Source organism: Protopterus annectens, chromosome 2.part2 (genome assembly GCF_019279795.1).
Source record: "Protopterus annectens isolate FY-2018-M chromosome 2.part2, PAN1.0, whole genome shotgun sequence".
Classification (NCBI taxonomy): domain Eukaryota; kingdom Metazoa; phylum Chordata; order Ceratodontiformes; family Protopteridae; genus Protopterus; species Protopterus annectens.
In genome coordinates, this window is record NC_056730.1 from 586,843,080 (window position 1) to 586,857,229 (window position 14,150).

Below are 14,150 nucleotides of genomic sequence, written 5' to 3' on the forward strand. Positions count from 1 at the left end.
TACCACAGTGCAGGACAAGTGTAAGGGTGAATGTCTATAGAGTTACTGCAGAGGAGGGCATATATAAAGGTGAAGGTGTGCAGGGCAAATATACAGGTGATCATTTCTGTAGTGCAGGGTACATGTAAATATAAGGAGGAATGTCTCCAGTATTTCTGCAGCACAGGGTAAATGCCTGTAGAGCAAAAATAAAAGCTCATATACCCAACAAGACAGACACATGAGCAAGATGCATCCATAAGTGTAAAGAAGCTAGATCTAAAGGTCCCAACAAGCCAGGAGTTATTTTCTTGGATTTGAAGAGAGCAGTTGAAAATACCCAGCACATTTTATTTCTTCAAAAGCTGTCACTCAGTGACTTTTCCCCATAAGTTGCACAATGGTTTTGTACTTACCTCACTAATAGAAATGTCATGGTTGTCATCAGTGACAATATACCAACTCAGAACTGTTAAGACAGTACTCAAGGGTCAGTACCTGGGCCCTCTTCTCTGTTCTCTATTCAGGAACAACTTGCACTCAGAATATTCTCATATGAACTGTGTCCTGCATCCTGAGAATGTTGTCATAATTAGTGCACAGAAAAAGTTTGGTATTCAAATAACAGTTCTGGAGAAAGACTTCAGCACTCTTTGGAACTGGCTATCTGCAAACAATCTCATAGTAAACTCAAACAAATCTCAACAATCACGTTATTTTTGGTGCACACAAACAATCAATTAAAGCCTCCTCTCTATCGATTACACACTGTTGCTTTATCACTCACCTGCACTATTCAACAGGTTTGGACATCTCACCAGATCAAACTATTTCATTCACACACACACACACACACACACACACACACACACACACACACACACACACACACACACACACACACACACACACACACACACACACACACACACACACACACACACACACACACACACACACACACACACACACACACAGAGGCTCAGTTCATCAAGGTCCATATCCCATTCACTTGTTGATGGTAGGCTTGCTACAGCAATCAGTTTATGGGTTCAATATTCACAGTTTATTAACTGTCCTTCTTTCATAACATAGCCATTTTACTAATAAATGACAATAAAACATCTTAGATTTTATTTTACTTGTTTAAGAGCATTATTGTTTTATAATAAAGTGAGACAAATGGTTTACCATTCTCTGCTAGGCCTACCATCCCCTTCAACATACTAAACTGTTAAATTAAAAGTATAGTGCCACCCACAACCACTGAAGAGCAGGCTGTCAATAAGGCCTACCACAGGCACTCTCAGGAACCATGGTAGCCGACAGCTGAAGTGACCAACCTTTAAATTGGCTACTGTGGAAAAGACCTCCTCTAAAATAGTATCAGTCTGCTGGAACAACTTGCTACAAAATTTAATGAATGAGACAAGTTAGCTTCCTTCAAAAATAACCTAAAAGCCTTTCTGGTGAAAGAAAGTGAATACAGCTGCTTTAGGGACACAGGTTAGCCCTGACACTCTCAACCAATATGCATACTATATTAGACTGGCAATTAATTTTTTTTTCAAAGAACAACATTTTCCATATATAAATGCATTTAGCTGTATTCTCACAATATTGTAAATCTTTTTCTTTTTCTATTAATTTAATGTTATATAATGGTATTCTTTAATCCATCTTGCCCTAACCTCTTGGCAGCTGAGGAAGATGGCTACCTGTACCTCATACTCATAATTCATCATCTCCTGAAGTGAGAGTAATTCCAGGGAAAAGCATGCATATGCTGTACGGTTCTGATTGTACAGTCTAAGGCTTTTATTTCACTGAGCTAATCCTCAGTTACTTGGTTTGATACAAGGCTGATATTCTTTCCTAAACATGCCAGTCTTATGTTTACTACTTGCCCCATAGGGGCAGTTTTCTGGAATTATGTTGTTTAATGTATTTTTCTCCATGCTAAGAAGGGAGGGCAAGATAGCTTCTGTAAGTTTGTGGTCATTTGTTGGTATATATCATATATGGGTGACACAAAACACTTTTTAAAATAATATACTTCTTTTGAAAAATGAGATATGCGATAATTAAATTTTTATAAGCATTGGTGTACTTATCATGGCTTATGTTTACATATTTTATTACATTATTTTTTAAGACTTAGTTGATTAAATTAGTTTTTGATGTACGTATGTTGTTTTGTTTTATTTTGTTTTATTTTCTGTAGTGAAAAGAAATACTGTTCAGAAACATGCACTGTCTAGGGCTGTGGGGGAGCTGCAAATATAAGGGAGAATGCTACATTCTAGAAGTTTATGTAATATTTCAGAAATCTTGACTATGCCCCTAGGTAGTGTGATACTATTCCGGATAAGCGTGGGGATACGTTTAGAATGGGGTAGAGTCAAAGCATATTTTTGTTACTATCTTGTGAAGAGCTGAAGAAGTATTCTGGAGTGACTACTGAGTGTTTTTGGTGTTATTTTCAAATTTTGTACATGGTCCCTCAGGTCTTCACAAATTCTACAGAGGTCTACATAGGCAGAATCTCCCATGCAAGTAGAAGAACTAAAATCACCTATGCTATCTCTCAATTCTGAAAAAGCTCTGAAACCAGACGGCCTGTCAGTTTTGATCTACAGGTGTTTCACAGATGAAGTTGTTCTTTAGAAGAATAAATTATTTGAATATATGGTTGATAGGTTGTCCTGGCTGAATTATTCCAACCCACAACTATACTGCTCATCAAACCAGTAAGAACTCCCTTGAAGTGACCTTATATACACCCATTTCACAAATTAACTGCAATCTGAAAATCCTTGTTAAGGTATTCAGTATCAAAATGGACAGACTGTGAGTACTTCTACTGTGTAAGGGGCAAGCTAGCTTTGTTAAAAAATAGGCAAACGTTGTCCAGTTTGTGCATACTCAAGAGATAGCATTAACAATTAGCATGAATTGCTTTCCTTCCATGGTGGAAAGGCTTTTGATTGAATAAAGGGGGTTTCTCCCTTTATGGTCTAGCACATAAAGGGCTTTCCTTTGCACTTCCTTCCATGTTGAGGCCTTGTATCAGAGCGCTCCAGAATGAGTGTAATATAATATAAAGTTTTATTTTCTTTTTGCAATTTTAAGTAGAACTCAACAAGTTTGCCTTGTGTTACTTACATTTTCAGTTTAGCCTTGGAGCCTCTGCTGCAGCATTCAAAGAAGGAGGATAATAATCGTGTTGGGCCAGACTACAGTCAGTGTTAGCCTATCGTTGGGCCAGACTACAGTCAGTATGTTAGCCTATGGATAATAATCGTGTTAGGCCAGACTACAGTCAGTATGTTAGCCTATGGATAATAATCGTGTTAGGCCAGACTACAGTCAGTATGTTAGCCTATGGATAATAATCATGTTGGGCCAGACTACAGTCAGTATGTTAGCCTATGGATAATAATCGTGTTGGACCAGACTACAGTTAATATGTTAGCCTAGTATGGATAATAATCGTGTTGGGCAAGACTACAGTCAGTATGTTAGCCTATGGATAATAATCGTGTTGGGCCAGACTACAGTCAGTATGTTAGCCTATGGATAATAATCGTGTTGGGCCAGACTTCAGTCAGTATGTTAGCCTATGGATAATAATCGTGTTGGGCCAGACTACAGTCAGTATGTTAGCCTATGGATAATAATCGTGTTGGGCCAGACTACAGTCAGTATGTTTGCCTATGGATAATAATCGTGTTGGGCCAGGCTACAGTCAGTATGTTAGCCTATGGATAATAAACATGTTGGACCAGACTACAGTCAGTATGTTAGCCTATGCACATTATGTGCTGTTACTGCTTAGTCAGCTAAGAGGTCAATCAGGATGGCCATAAATGTTTATTATGTCTGTAATAATTATAAGCACAGTATTAACAAATCTGGTTTTTCATCCTGCTATGAAGAGGATTTATATTCAGTCCATTATAGAAATGAGCTCCTCAGGGATAAAAACATGGCATGAGGATTTTGAGTATTCAAAGGGTGTTGATGACTGATAATCTGGCAAGTTATGATAGAAGCTAATAGCTTATCTTGAAAAATTGTGACAGTTGGGACATTCTGTTGTGGGGTAGCTATGCTCCCCTGGAGTCTCTATTCATTATACTTGTTTATTTTATTTATTTATATAGTTGTTTATTTATGGTTAGTTTACAGAGTTGACCAGCTGGGTTTTGTCCCATTTCCAGTGGTAGTCTATGGAGGAAAGCTCCAACGCAAGTATCATATTACAAATACAAATCAGATTCCCTATTGAAATGTTGGCATTCGTGATGCTGAGTGCTTAAAATCCAAAAAAACAGAAAATCCAGAGGACAGTGAATCTCGAAAAATTGCTCTTCTCCTTAAAACCTCTTTGTGCAGGGGGGTACACCCTCCAAACTTATATATACTAACTCTGAGATCACCAATGCCTTGGAGAAAAGGAAATATTCTGAGAAATGGCATCTCAAACCTAGTATACGTAAGTTCAGTCCTTCGAATGTTCAATCACTACTTCTTGGAAATCACTCTAGCAGGTCCTGAAATTTCAAACAGTTGCCTACAAGCCATAATATTATATTAGGTTAAAAAATATGAATATTATGGATGTGACTAGAAAGAAATGTAGAAATAAGTCAGCTCTGTGTCACAGAGGGATAAAGCCCTGACTACTGCGCAGCTAGCCTGAGTTCAGTTAGCCGTTGACTGCTTGTAGGAGCTGGCCACCAAGGAGAAGTCCAAGCCTACTGAGTCCACTCTGTTAATATGCTTTTGGACTGTAAGCTGACAGGAACCTAGTGTGGTGGAACATGCTTCTCCTTGGAAAATAACAGTAGTATATCTTAAAAGAGCTGTACAGGAGGAGGTGATGCTCACAGGGTTAGAGGGTAGGCTGTTCAGCAGGACTAGCAAGTTGTCCTGCTCTATGCAACTCAACTCTCACCAGAGAACAGAGGACCAATCGGCATTCTGGAGCAGGAACAAATGGACCACAAGGCTCTCACCCATGCCAGGAATGTATGGCTCCCATCTCACAGGACAAATGGGCCATTTATATGATGTTAGAGGAGATTGGGCAAAGTCCTGAAGGGAGCAAAAAAAAAAAAGAAGAAGAAATGTAGAGATACGCCTACACAAAACATGATACAATGAATGTGACTATACATAATCAGATATTGTTTAAAATGCTGAAATAATGCTAAGGAAAATATAGTATAATGAGTCTGATTATAATATCAGTTCAGAAAAAACAATGTCACAGGATACAACCACTTAAAAAGCAGTAGCCTGGGATCTGTCATCAATTAATTGAGTAATACTCCACCTCTGCAGGATTAGGTAGGAGTCGATACAGCAATATGGATGCTGTAAAATAAGGGTAAGAGATTGTCAGGTAGGTACAGTGACTTGTGTGCTATAAAAATGAGGTGAGGGAAGGAAGGAAGCTACATTCCTATTTGTTCCACCAGTTATTCAAATGAGTTTTATTGGGAATATGTGAGAAGGTTAGTTTGTGAGTAAGAATAATTCAGAAGCTTCAATAAAGGGTTACTTCAAATTGATAACTAAGGGATGATAGAAAGAAGACTTATGCTGAAATTAATGCTGAGGCTAGACAGGGTTACAGTTGTGTGTAAACTATTCTACAGTAGTGTAATGTCAGAACATTGACTTATTGGGTGTGCTAGACCAATAGAGGCCAGGAGCTGGAGATAAACAGGTAACTTAGTATATCTATATACAGCTGTTTGCAACAATATGCAAAACGAATTTAAGGAGAATAATAAAATCAGGTCAGATGTATAAAAAAATGTGGGTTAAGTCAAAGCTCTAACTGAATGTGAAGGATTGTTTAGCAGTCTTTATACCATTTGCATATGCAAAATACTGATACAAAGTATTTTTAAATCTATTAATAGTAACCAATATGTTAATTTCAGAAGGCATTTGGTGCCATATCTGCCTTGCATAACTTTTTAATACAACATCACTGTAGGAGTTGCTGATTCTGGTTGTTTTGATAAGGAGAGCATGCAGTGCATGCTACTTCTATAGCTAAGCCTTGATTGATTCAAAACTCTGTAAAGGTAATGTCTAGGTTTATTTGGAATTAGAAGACAGAGCATGTTCACTTTGATATGTCAGCACTGGCCATATGTGAGGAAGGGTAAATTTATGGGTACATTCTCCTAAGGCAAGGGTGATGAACCTATTATCTTAGGAAGCAGTAAATATCCTTTTCTCCGTTCAAACCGAGACAAATAAATCAACAATCATGTGAATCTTTACCGAGACTATCCCTTAAAAAGGGTCTATATTACATAAACAAAGTTTCAGAACTTCGAATACCATATGGTCGACACCATATGATCAAAGTTCTGAAACTTCAAAACTTTAAAAAAAAAAAACACCTAAACAAACAAAAATAAATGCTTTAAGCAGGGGGCAAGCCCCCCTGCACCCATCACACCCCCCCGCTACTTAAATATACCAACTCTGAGGTTGAGTTACAGCATAGGAAAAGGAAATCTTCCCTTTCTGCTCCATTCGCCATCAAAGTGCGATCTCGGAGTTGGTATATTTAAGTAGCAGGGGATGTGGGGGGTGCACTTTAAATTAACTTTACTTTGTTTTTTTTTGTTTTTTTTTATAGTTTTGAAGTTTCAGAACTTCGATCATATGGTGTTGACCATATGGTATTTGAAGTTCTGAAACTTCGTTTATGTAATATAGACCCCTTAAAAACACCGTCCCTTTCCTCATAGTTTGAGATACTTTTCTCCAGAAATAGGCAAAGTCATCATACTGTAGCATTTACAAGTAAAGTGCAAAATAAAATCTAATAATAAGGTAAAACAGCTGATGTTCCATAATCCATCAGTAGAAGTGTATGTGGGGGGGGGGGCTCCAGTCTGTCTGGATTATGGGTGGTACCTAAAGTTATTGTTTCAATGTCAGAGGGAGAAGTGATGCAATTTGTTGATGTGTAAGTCAGAGTTCCTGAGACAGGTATAACTTGGCAGGTATCATATTAGCTATGTAGATGCCCTTAATGAATGGTGGACTTACTTGCTGGACCTTAATGGGTGCTGCATAGCACACCCCTTGCTCTCTAAGATTATACAACTATATCAATCTAATGTTAGATCCAGCATGTCATATTGGAACAAGAGCTGGATAAGACCCCACAGCATTCATTAAGGAGAAGAGAATATTTTGTGTGTGCAGGTCTAGTCATTCTGAAGAACTGAAGGCAATGCACTGCTCTTTCAGAAGCAGCATGAAGGTCATGAACATATGTCTATGAACCTAGCTGGTATTCACGTTAATCACACCTCTGACTTATGATGTACAAGCACTTGGACCATCAGTACATTACACCTCTGTCTTATGATGTACAAGCACTTGTACCATCAGTACTTATGGAATGTGCTCTTTGTATTAATCTGTCATAAATAGTCTTGATATTAGTGCCACAGATTGCTAGTGAACAAGGTGTATGTTATGGTTTAAGACAGGGCACCTGCCTCCCCTGCTGCAAATTATTTCTTGAAAATATGACATAAAATATCCATGTTAATTACCAATGCTTCAGTTTTCACACATCTCATCCACTCTCTGGCTTACTGGACAAATCAGGAGTGATGGGCGTTTAATTTTTATGCCTGCTTTTTTCAGATAATTTCAGTGAGACAACATGAGGCAACATTCTCACAGAGTGCCTATAGGTTATGCACATGGTTTGTGCTTCATGTTCATAGTCTCATAGATAGATAGTAAGTAAGTGATCCAGCATAGCATTGAGGAGCCTGGCCGAATATTCCAAAAGTCCAAGATCATTGTCTGGTTAAGAGACTTGGTCAAAGTCACACGGCAGGCAGTTTGAGGCTAAGGAAATCAAACTCTGGACTAAAGTTTTAATTTGGTCAAGAGTTTATTTCTATTTTGTTTCTGACTTCTCTGTTTTCTTGTGCTTGACATTTTCTTCCCTTTTTTCTTTCTCCTTTTATTTCATTTTATTGAATTGTTTTGACTGATTAGTTCCATTATGTATGGCATATTTTAAGGGGACCCAAGGTGGCATTCATACTAATTAGAGAACGTAGCAAGAACACTGAGGAAATTCCAGTACACTGTAAGTAGTACTAGAGAGATGCTCCTTGCTAGACAGATGAGGAATTTCCAGTTGTTGGGAACATTGGAGGACAGGTCTGCTGTGGAAGCATCTTTTCTAAATGACAATTCTATGATGGAGCCAGTGGAGGGAACTGTGCTGTTTAACATATCCTGTTTTAATCCCTGCAAACAATACTGCTTCACTCCCAGATAATAATACTGTTGTTGCTGCACATAATAATATTAGCTAGATGGAGGTTTTAAAAATGATTCTGATACTGACTCTGATTCTCATAACAAACTTGATGTTTCACACAGTTATGAACGTTCTTTTTCAGGGAATATTGAGAAAAGGAATGATTCTCCTGGAGGTGAATGTAACCAAAATGAAGAAGGTCTTTTGTTCAAGACTCTGAGAGTAATAAGATAAAATCTTTTCATCAAAAGAAAAGAAAACACTTTTTATTTAAATTCTGCTTAAATATTTTAAGTTGTGCTTATAGTGACCTGTGTGGTAATACTTTGTTGTACTTCTCTGCTTTTGTCCATATATCTGTTTGCATTTTTTAGTTTGTTCTGAAACCTTAGTCTTATAGCTTCATTTGTAGCTGTGAAGATTGTGTATTAATGCAAGATTTTAGCATTGTCTATACATTATACTGCACTTCTATTACCATAAGTAGAATTACATGTAAACGGTAGCTTTTTTGTATTTTGAACCCAGTCTGGGCATTATTGTAGCTGCATTCACAGTTGTGGCATTACTGTGATCTACAGCCAGATTTGAGCCTCATTTAGTTATTTATTACAATGTTACTAGTAGATTTCTGCATAGTCAGGGCCTTAGCCTGTTGTAGGATTGCAGCAGTAGCAGTATTGGGAATTCTCCTCCAGGATTGTACTTCAGTACTATTTACATCAGTATACATTCTTAAGGTTGTATTCCAGTAATCTGGTACCTTAATCTGTAGATGTATTGTAATAGTGGCACTATTGTGAATTCAGCTCCAGGATTTGTCCTTCAGTACTTTTTACAGCTGTACACACCTGCTGAAAGTTGCATTACAGTGCCTTTCTGTTTACCCTGCTACTGTTTTTCCCCTATTCTTTGCTGCTACTACAGTACAACCACATTTTGTATACTGTAATTTGTTTTCTTTGCACTGTGTTTTACTTGTATTCTGCTTTGAATTTCACATTAAAACTTGGAAAGAGACCACAGCTGTGTCTCTTGTGAGTCACACATTAGAACAGGTCAATTATGGAATCACAAAGAAGTCAGAACATGTCAGTTAAGATTAATTATCTGTGAACTGAGGGGTGGAGCTAGGAACTAAACCCTCTATTTAAGGGGCAAAATAAAGCATTTCAAAGCTTTACCGGAAAACCTCACCAAGACTAACATAACTGGCAGAAAGGGAAAAGTTAGTTTGCTTTTGATTTCTTGTATTTTGTATTACTTTATTGCCTTCTTCTATTTTGTATACTGTGATTTGTTTTCTTTACACTGTGTTTTACTTGTATTCTGCTTTGAATTGCATATTAAAACCTGGAAAGAGACCACAGCTATGTCCCTTGTGAGTCACAGAATTATTTTTTACCATCCCACCTTGTTGCTGTTCTGTTCTTAAACACAACTGTCTTTCTGGCTGCCTGCCCCTTATGTTAATTTGACCATGTATCTCCTTCCCTCTCCCCATTCACTGGCTGTTGTGAGTAAGCGCAAAATTATCATTTTGTGAAATCACTCCCCTTAGCAATTTAAATGTATTGGCCATCCCACTGTATTCCATAGAGCCAGAAAACAAAAGTGCCCACTCCCTTTCAATCTATTTTGCTCTTTTAAAATTAGTAGCTCTCCACTTAGACAGCTGAAAACTTTTCATATATAACTTTTTAGTGCACACTCCAGTGCTTATAATATTGACCTATTTTTTTCATCTTACCTTTAAACATCTATTGCAAGACCACCAGTTATTGTAAAGCACAGATTCTGCCTCTCAGTAGTCATCTTTGGATTAGTGCTTCTGTTTACTCCTGGTGAGAGAAGGAACACAGTGACATTTTTCCTGGAGACTGCTGATCACCAGAAAACCTAATAACTGCTTCATAGGTGACAGCTTTGAATTTGTGTTTATATTTGTTTCTGGTTGGACAGTGAGTGTCTGTGCTTAACATTCCTGATTGGTCTGGTTGCTACTCAAGGCATGTACCAGGAAAAGACTACAATTAGCCTACAGACCCTTGCATCATCTGGGACAATACTGTGGATTGCCAAACAGGCTGTGGCCTGCTTCTTATCTTGGGATTGGTGCTAACATTTTGCTTCTGGTGAGAGAAGAAGCAAAGAAGCATTGTGTCCCAGCAGAGTAAAGCTGTGGTGAGACCATCACTAGTAGCAGACAAGTAGTAGCCATTCATGTGACTCTCCTGTTTTCATCATTCTTGACAAGCTAATTCTTTGTTTTCAGTAAATAATGCTTGATTTGTTTCTATCTCCAGAATACCGAGCTAAATACATCATCCTTAAATTTTCAGGGTCTATGTATTAGTTTCTTCTCAAGTGTTTGACCATGCCCTGTACAGACTCAGACACCTTGAGTAACATTTTTCCTGTAAAAGCACAATTGAAATTTCTCCAGTACCTAATTGCATACAAGACAACTAGTTTGCAGTGACAAGCACTGTCCCCAGAGTTGCAAACTGAATACTCCTGACATTGCTTTATATTTTCACTCCAGCTATCTAATCAATAAAAAGGGTCTGCTGCCATGCATAAGAACTTTTCTTTTTTTTTCCCAAAAATGTTTTTTATTTTTTTTTTATAACAAGAATAATAACAGTAATAACATATTTACACTCAAAACTGAAACAAATTATTTACAAAGTCCATAACAAGGAAATACTTCTATATACATTCAGGAAATCATCTAATATTTTTTTAGTAATGATTATAACTTTTCCCAAGCAATTAATTTGTGTGTTAAATTCTTTGTATTCATTTTTAAACTAGATATTTCTTTTTCACATAAGGTCCTGGCTAAATAAATTAATTTCTGAAAGATATAGGAGAGTTAGTTTTCCAAATTTTTGTCACAACCTTTCTTGCTACTGCAAGTATTGACCAAAGAAGGTGTGTTTGAGATCTGGGTACGATTTCTGGTACTGGTACATTACATAAAATGAGTGAACTTGAAATTTCACAATTATCATTCCATAAGGCCTTACAGAAACATTCAAATTCCTTCCAAAATTGGGATAACATATTACATGCAACAATCATATGAAACCAGTCAGCTTCTGTAACTTTACACTTCCAACATTTCATATAATTTGTTTTATACATATTTGCAATTCTTTGAGGTGTATAATAACTTCTGTGGAGGAATTTCCACATGTATATTTTCCAGTAAGGAGAAATTGTTATTTTTTTTGTACTGATTTTAGAAGTAATTTCTTTGTTTTAGTAGTAAATTCTCCATTATTTATTTTGGTGGAGTATTCCCAAAAAGATGCATTCATGGAATTATTATCAGATCTAATTACTTTATATATTAGGGATATAAATGAGGGATAAGAACTTTCCACTACCTCCATTACCAGCTTGGTGGATATGGGCATCCTGAGGCAATGTAGAAATTGCCTCATGTTTACTGACAACCAGTTAATTCTCAAACAAGCTGATATGGTATGTGAGAGATGTATTTACACAATGTGACTGGAGACATATTTTACATAAAAGTACTCCTAATATCAATAAGGTTGTCAGTAGTATACACGCTGCATTCATCATACACAATTCAAAGCAGACATATAGAACCACATATGCTGAGGCACTTAAATATAACCTTCCTAAACCACAAAGACCTCCTAGATGAAGTACACATAACAAATACCCTCAGCAGCCCCAAATGCACTCTTTCAAAACAACACCCCCATCGACACATACAGTCACATCTCATGGAGCCTTTACTTCTAAGCCCATAAGGCAAGCCACCACACAATCCAACATTCTGGTCATTGGAGACTCCATTGTGAGACACAGTGATGTCCCTCTCACCAAGCTGAGTAAGGAAAAAGTTATGGTCAGTTGCTTATCAGGGGCTAGGATCTGCCACATTATACATACACTCAGGTCATTGGACCACAAGTACCAGTATGACTCAGTCATAGTCTATGTGGAAGTAAATGACTTGAAATGTACCTCCCTGGGGTATATGAAGAGAGACATCATGGAGCACTTATATGTGTCTTAGGCTGGTATGAACCTAGCATTGAGCAGTATTTTACCTTCTCCAAGGATAATGCCACAATACGAACAAAATATGATTGACTTTAATAATTGGCTTACTTTCTGGTGTCATTCTAAGGTGGTGCAATATTTGTCAGCGTGGAAGGAGATGGTCTCAGGCCATGCTGCTTTGTCAGGTATAGTCTGTACCTCTCCCCTCTAGGCTTTTGAATATTAGCTAAAACTTTGTCTTCCCTCATAGTGCCTTTTTTAAGCAATGCCAAACTGAAAGTACTTCCAACATAGCAAATCAAAACCAAGAAAACCTAAAGGTATTACTGCTGAGTGCTAGGAATCTAAACAAAAAACTCCATCCCCTAGAAGCTCTCTTCACCCTAGAGAATTCTGCTTGTTTGTGCAGGCACTGAGACATGGTTTAACACCGCAGAGAGCATACCAACAGTGCAAGGTTATAACTCCCTCCACATGTTTAAACCAGCTACTACACAGACAGGGACTAAAGGTGAAGGTGTCTCTATTTACATCAAAAATAAATATACATCAAAGCTGGTCAAACAGGACAATGCACTTGAACTGCTCCATGTTCAAATCATCATAGGTAAACTCCAATATCACTTCCTTCCCAGCTATAGGTCCCCCTCTATGACCCAGGAAGCTCATACCATGTATTTAAACTTATTAGAAACACTAACCATCCAACCCAATACCATATTCATGGGCGACTTTAATTACCCACTATTAACTGGGAATCCTATATGACATCAAATGTACAGGCACAGAGATTCCTGGATTTTGTAAATACAAACTCCCTGAACCAGATAGTCAATACACCAACCAGGGGTGCAGCCATGCTGGATCTGGTCCTCACTAATATGTGAGAGTGCTGCACACCTCCTACTGTAATGTCTTCCCTGGTAAAGTCAGACCACAAAATGGCCTTTTTTGAAGTAAAAATAAAACCTGGACCCCCATCTAAATCTGGAAAATTCAAGAACTACTCTAAGGCTAACCTCCTGCTATTAAGTGATACCTGGCAAAATTTCAAGCCCCCATAAACCCTGAGAGCACTACTGCCTATGCAGAACTGTTCACAGAAACCCAGTACAAGTATGTTAATAGCTGCAGATAGGCAGCTGTACCCACCTGGAAGAAGTACAGAACTAACTCAAAAAACAAGCCACCCTGGTGGAATCACAAAATTAATAGGATGTATAACAGAAGGAAGAAAAATCATGGCAAAAATTGGGAGATGCAGCACAAAGCACCCAGCAGTATAAAAGCACTCTCATCAATCTAAACAAACATTGTAGAGATCAAATAAATTCTACCAAAGCCAAATTTGAGGTGAATTTGGCCTCCCAGGCCAAGGACAACCACAAGGCATTCTTTAGCTATGTCCACAACTTCAATGGCAATACATAATTGTGCACAGAGCTCATTGTAAATGGAACCACGTGTACTGAGCCAGAAGATATAGAAAATCTACTGGCCAATAAATTTAGCTCCAACTTTACCCCTCTCTCCCCCCCTCAACCTTCCCTCAGGAAATATCATCAAATATAATGCCCCCTGCTATCACTAGGGAGCAAGTCCTTAATGCTCTCTCTAAGGCCAAGAACACTGCATCAATAGGCCCAGAAAATATCCCAGGATGCCTTCTAAATGGCATACAACATGACCTATCAGGGCATCTGAAAATGCTACTTAACTATAGCCTCCAAACAGGCTTCGTGTCTCATGAATGGAGAACCAAAACAGTCATCCCTCTGCCCAAAGGTGGGCCATC